We start from the raw sequence: 7,100 nt of genomic DNA, 5'->3' as shown, positions 1-7,100 counted from the left end.
ATCACGGTTTCCAAACCTTTTAACATCTCACCTCACTGCAGTGATGTAGATGTGTACCCCAAGGTGTGTCCGTGCCCTGTGACATCACTGTTAACAACAAACAAACAACACACTGAAAACCTTCAGCAAAAGATGACAAGCACAGATTTGGTTTTTTTTTCAGATTTTTGCCTGATATGAGGTTTAAACAACAAAGATGGTCAAACATTTGCTTTTAATAACGTCTCAAATGTGAAATTGCGGCTTATTTTGTTTTCTACCATAAATGGAAAACTTTGGGTTTCGGACTGTTGGTTTGACAAAGGTTCAGCCAAACCATGTGTGCTTAGTACTCTTCTGCATTACAAAAGTACAAAGATGATAGCAAATGTGAACTTCGAAAGACTCAAGCTAACAAAACGAGTAATTTGAAGACCTCTGCTTGGGCTCTGTGAAATGGTGGTTTGAAATGCCTACTATTTCCTTACATTTAGTAAACTATTTCGCAATTAATGGAAAATTATTGATAGCTGGACCTTGCACAGGTGCGTTGATTCACTGGCATTTCTAATCCATAATTGGAGGTTTCGTTGTACTCTTTACCTTTGTACGGTGTTCATGTTATTGCTTCCACCCCGCTGTGCTCGTATTCTGCCTGTAAGAGCATCTTGTTTGTTTGGACAAGGAAGGAGGGGAGAGCCGAGGGACCGTGAGACTCTTGACCTCCTGGCTCTGAGCCCCGCCCTCTGGCTGTGACTGACAGATAGCATCAGTTCAGCTCCTTATCAGCTCCCTGCCCTCTGATCTGGGATCTGCCTCGCCAGAACTGCAGCCAGGAGGAGGAAGGGTGGGATGAGGCGGGTGATGAGGGGGGACATGCCAAGGTAAGAGGGCACACAAGACACACAAACAGTTATGCACATATATCCTAGAATTGTGTTCAGGAATCCATGCTCTGTTGTGTATTGTGACTTACTTCTTACATATGTGTCACAATAAATTAATATATGCAGATAAAACAACACAGTCTAGTGTTTGTTTAACTGAAACCAGGCAGCTTTAATATATGGATTCTTTCTCTTTTACTTTTTCCCTGCTTTCCCCTCAGGATTAGTCATAATGAGAGTTTCTGCCAGTGGAGGCTGTGTGTGTGTTGTGGGAGTGTGTGTGTGTGTGTGTGTGTGTGTGTGTGTGTGTGTGTGTGTGTGTGTATTTCTCTTGGATAGTAGGCCGTTCTGTGTTTGCAGCCTGTGTTTGGGAGTCTCTGTAAGTCATTTGGTGTGTTTTTTGGACGGAGTGAGATCATGCTGACGCTGAACATAAGGAGTCATTGAGTGGAGTGCGGACCATAGGCCAAGTCTGGAGGTACGGGGGAAACAGGGACTGTGTATGCACACACACACAAACACACACACACACACGCACTCAGGGCAGTGAGTGTAGAGGGCTCCCGAGGGCCAGGGGGACTATCGTTTTCACCGTTAATTATGACCGTCTGGCAGGCTGGAAAGCAGGAAGTCAGAGAGGGAGAGATGGAAAGAGGGAGGGATGGTAGATAGATGATAGGAGGGAGAGAGGGTGGAGGAGGGGGGGGGGGGGGGGGGGGGGGGGGGGGGTTGGAGTGAGAAAGCAAGTCAAAATAAGGGAGGAGAGGCGAAAGGCTAAGATGGATGATGGAAGGAAAGAGGGAAAACTAAAAGAAGTCCAGGAAAAGCTGGGGGAGTGACAGAGAGACAGATCTCCCAAAAAAACATTTGCCGGGAGGGTTTGGATGATAAAACCAGTTACTTGATAAAAGATGGAACGTCAACCTTTTTCTTTTCTTTTTTTTTTTTTAAAAACGCGTCAGGTTTTTGGATGTTTTTCTCTTCCCTCCACCGCTCTGTCTTCTGGTGTTCACTCCCTGACTACTGATATACAACTTTCACTCCCCAAGCTCGGCTTTAGTTCAACCTTTTGACCTCTTTCAGTAACACCATCTTGTGCCTATAACTTTACTTTACATACAGCTTTTGGTACTGTTCAACTACTCCTCTGAGTGGTCATTCCTCATCTGACTCCACTCCCCCCCGAGAGCAAAAACAAGAAGAGGTAGATGTGGCAACACAGCAGACTGGATTCACAGATATTAATGTTGGTTGTTTAAAAAGTCAAGTGCTGTAAGGACAGTTGAGGCCAAGCAGCTATGTGAGCTGAGCTGAGCTGAGCAGAGCAGAGCAGAGCGGTCCTGGATTTAACTGGCTCCAGGTCCAATTAGGAGCGTCTGCTACATCTGGACACAGTTAGAGTTAAAGTCAAAACTCACACTTCGCTCCAATAGGGGCATAAAGTCACAACTTTTACTCTACAAAGAGCAGAGTATATATTTACAGCTCGGCAGCAGTCATAACACGTCTACAGATAAAAGCTGAAAGAGGAAGAAGGCAGCATGAGATGGAGTGAGGCTGGCGTGCTGCTGTCAATAAGAGGACTTTTTTCCCATGTTGCAACATACTTATGTTTGAGGCTTTGGCTGAAGGAAAACAATTACTGGAAAAACTGCAAGATAGAGATCTAACAATGCCTTCAAGTGTCTATTAAGTGTACAGACTCGGGCCAAGAAACACAGATATGTTCTCATATCCATGGATGGAAACACATTGATCATAGGAAGGTTGGATTTAAACAAGAACAAATGTTTTTACAGGATTAGCATATTGTTTTGTAGTTGAAAAAGAGAAATTCAGTGGTTCCCAGGGAGCCATTAAAAGCTCAGTTTTGAAACACAAAATGTAAAATGTGTTTTATTATCCTAGAATAGTGGAGCCAGGCTTGCAGTTTCCATTAATTATGCTAGTGAGTAGCATCATATTTAACATACAAATATGCCTCAATCTTCTAATTCAACTCTAATACAAGAATGCAAATAAGTGTCCTTCACAAAATGGCGAACTATTCCAGCCCAACTTATATATTAAAAGATGCCACAAGTTACAATTATATAATACCTGCAAATAAAATACCACAACAGTGTATAAAATAAACAGAAGCAGAGATGAATTGTAAGGTCAACAAACTGTCAAAGGTCAGACAGCAATATCTTCCTTTATTTAGCATTAACATAAACATCAGCGACAGCTCATAACCGAACAAATGAGGCTGAAGCAGCAGCAGCTTTTTGTCCGGACCCAACCAGCTGATCAGTTCACGACAAGCACCTTCTGCTCCTACTTATTGTCTGAGAGACAATTTATAAATTGTGCATGACCAAACGTTAACCTTTAATTCACATTTTCAAATTCTTGCTGATAAAATAAATGAATCCCTTTTCTGCTTCTGAAGAAGCTCTTTTAGATTTGTTTTAGAGATTGGGCCTTTAAAAAAAAAATTTAAAAAAAGATTTTCAAAGTGAAATAGCAAACAAGCCAAATAGATATTTACCCAAAGACGGGAATGAATATTGAAGCCGTTGCACTGTGGACACAACTAACTATGGTGGAACAGGATCCAAACCGAAATGAAAAGTTACAGATTGCAGCTTCAAGCTGTGACGATGGCCCACGGTGACGTACTGGATAGACATCAAGTTGCAAAAGCTCTGGAAGAAACAAGTAAACACAGTAAATCAAATCAATCAAATGAATCTCAACAAACAGATGCCATCACTGCTGCAAGAACTCTGGTACAATACATTAAAAAAACTGTTGCAGAAAATTACATCCCGGAGTCTCAGTGGAGATATGAGGCATAAAAACAGCATCTTACAGCACATTCCACATCATGACACACACAGTAACTCAGCCTGAGGTCCGACCCCACCTGAGCCTGGATCTCTGTCTCAACAGCACAATCATATTGGAATGAGAACCAATAACAGCCAATTACCCTCCATATCCCCAAAACACACACACGGAAAGTAAGCTTTGCATCAGTAAGAATGCAAAAGAACAATAAAATGTCAGGATATGAAAAACTCCTGCGGCAACGATGCACAGTTAAAAAGTATGAGATCTTCTCTCTTTGTGTGTGTGTGTGTGTGTGTGTGCACATCTAAAAGAAAAGGACGCCATAAATCTTATTGAGTTTTACTGATAAGGTTGGTTGTGAGTCTAGATGGGAAGCCCGAGGCTCAGTTATCAGTGGTGTGTATCTATAAAACTGAGGCAAGCTAAGAAATAGTAATGTACATTTATTACAGTCGTGTACATGTACTTCATTATATACTTTATTGTACTTCATTACATTTATCTGATGGCTGTTTTTACAAACGTCTATACTTTGCACAATCAAGATTTATGCAAAACAAACAGAAAGCTCATAAAACGTGATGTATTGTGAAACAATTTACTTCTTTTTGAAGAATCTCTTGTTTGTTATTGAGGAACTAATTGTACATGTCCTGTACAGACTCACTAGCTACTTGTTAGTTTTGTAGGATGATGCTTTGTTTTACCTAAGGGGGCACAAAAAGGAGAAGAATATTATTATTATTATATTTTCAAGGTATCATGACAAAATGAGGATTAGTTCCTAACTTTTTGTGATGCAGTGTTATTGTTCAGGCTGTAGCTTCATATTACCATACACACATAAAGTTGCTATGAATCTTCTCCTCTAACCCTCAACAAAAAAAGCAATTTAACTATTCCTCTAAGAATTGAGAAAACGCTATTATGTAAAACTAACCATTTGGGTTATGTCAAATATGTCACAAAGCTGAAAATAGGAAGTAGCTCAAGATGTTCAACACTATGCGTCTATAAAAATACTGTAAATTCCTTTTCATGACTAAAGATAGTTTTTGAAATTGAAATTGTAGGACTGATGTTACTCTTACTCAAATACAGGATTTGTGTACTTTCTCCTCTTCTGGATTTTAAAGAAATCATGTGCATGAAGCTGCAGTTCAGAGGCCACAAAACTCCATCATTCACTTCTCCGTGAAGACGTTTTCCCATGAGCTCCATCTGTGAGGTCCATTTTTCTTTTTTTTTTCAATTTAGTAGTGCCGGAGAGAAAGTTAGAAAAAGAAGAAGCTGTGGAAAAAGCAGCTGACTCCCGCTTTGAATCCCTCATTGGACAGCTCTGCTGTGTGCTCTGCAGTTCTTCAGCTGGCATGAGTTTATGTTTAAGTGTATATGCTAAGAAAATGCCAGGAAGTAGAAGTCCTGCCCCTGTGCTGTTCCCATCATGCCTCATTTAATCCTTTATTCAGATACTGTAATGGTATTATGTTTCATGAATAGGAAGGCCTTCACTGGATCGCTACAGAAACACCTGTTGTTTAAATGTCTGGGTTATTGTACTGATTTGAACCATGACTGAGGGTGTTTATGGAGCAACCAGCAGTATGTTGCTCAAGTCAGTGTTTGATGAACCCGGAAACTCACACAGGGCTCTGGGTTGTTGTTTTTAATGAAAGACTGTGTGTTACTTTAAAGAATAGCGTTGTATTGTTTTCAGGGTTATCTTAATACATTATAGTCTGTACTGGCGGTGAAGTGAGGACCACATAGTGTTCCCTGTACAAAACGGGACAACATTCACCGTTTTGGTTTTGTGCAAAGCTTCACTCTAAAGGCTCCTGTAAACTGCCAAATAGCAGCAATCTTGCAAGTTTATGTCACACTGTGTGAGGAGATGGGTCTAATAAAATGTGGGTCGCAATCTGTGTGAGACTGTGCGCTGTCTGTTTTTGAGAAAGGAGAATGACGGCCCGGTGAAACGTAGAACTATGATGCAAAAAAAGTGCAAGTCGAGACGTGTCATCAACCCGCATCGTCCACCTGCACCGCTGTCATGTTCTGAAATGCAGAAAAACAGATACGAGCTTTGGCCAAGAACCAAGAGAGAATAGCACGGTTGTTTTTAACCTAATTCAAATGGCTTGTCTCAGGGATGCTGACGAGGTGTTGATATGTTTCAACTTAGGTGCTTATCTGATGCTTGTCACTTTGTGCCCTCAAGGGAATCTTTTCCCAAAAGTGTGCTTTGTTATTGTTATGGGCATATTTAATCAATAATCACATCTCCCCACTGTCTATGACAGCTTGCTTTACACCACACCTTTGACTGTGGTTATCTGGAACAGCTATAAACACGTTTGTCTTCAGAAGTGTCGCACAAACTACTTCATTTTGAGCATACCGACAAATCTGGCTCTTTGGTGGCTCAAGCTCTTCACTGGCCTTATTGGATCGGGTACCACAGAGTCCAGTGTATAAAGGCCTTCAAGTTCAGCTGTGGCTAATATGAGACTTCAGGAGTCTAAAATATTCAAATTTCATGATGGACATTCATATCAAACTGGATACCCACTTGCATTGGCGTGAAGGAATGATTACAGTGATCAATAACATTGTACGTATAAAAAAAGAAACCTTTAACATTTCCTCTTGGTAACTTTCGATAAACAGCTAATCCAAAATGCTTAAACAGTATGCCAGTGAGAAATAGAAAGATATACAAGATTCCTCTTCTGTCTTGGTTTCATGGAGGTGAGAGTGAAAACTGTGCTGATTTAGTACTTCTATGCGCCACAAAGCACAAGTGTGCGTGTGATTCAATCTGGTTTTGTCACACCAAGGAAGTGACACAGCTGCTAAGGTCAGCGGGATACAGAGAGGGAAGGAGAGAGCGGGTCGTTGTCATAGCGCCAGGCTAAACAATGGAGTGAGGAGGTCGGAGAAGAGGCAGCATCACACGGTTGAGACCTTTGAGGACAATATCCCCTCATAGTCTCCACAAACACACTCAATAATGAGACACACTGGACGAATTCACACCTGACAGCCAACACCCAAAACTCACGGCACTCTCACTCCATCTAACTCTTCATTGTTGGGAAAACGCACAAATCACACCACACCAACACAAGCTGACACCCCCCATCTCTCCTTCTCACTCTCCATTACTTTCATAACAACATTTATAATCATCTACATGACAATCTGTGTGGGGCTTTATAGTGAGGCTCGGGGGTGACGAGGGTTAGCGCTGAAGGGAAGCGGTGCATGCTGGGATTGCGGCCTGCTGAGAGAGTGGCATACTGGGAGGCGGTGTCCTGCAGGCAGGGCCTCTGGGGGATGCAGTATGGTTAATAGGCCTTTCATGGCCGCCCCACAAAGCCTTTTGTCCCGAGC

Source organism: Cyclopterus lumpus, chromosome 20, assembly GCF_009769545.1.
Source record: "Cyclopterus lumpus isolate fCycLum1 chromosome 20, fCycLum1.pri, whole genome shotgun sequence".
Taxonomy (NCBI): domain Eukaryota; kingdom Metazoa; phylum Chordata; class Actinopteri; order Perciformes; family Cyclopteridae; genus Cyclopterus; species Cyclopterus lumpus.
Note: the sequence above shows the minus strand (reverse complement) of the source record.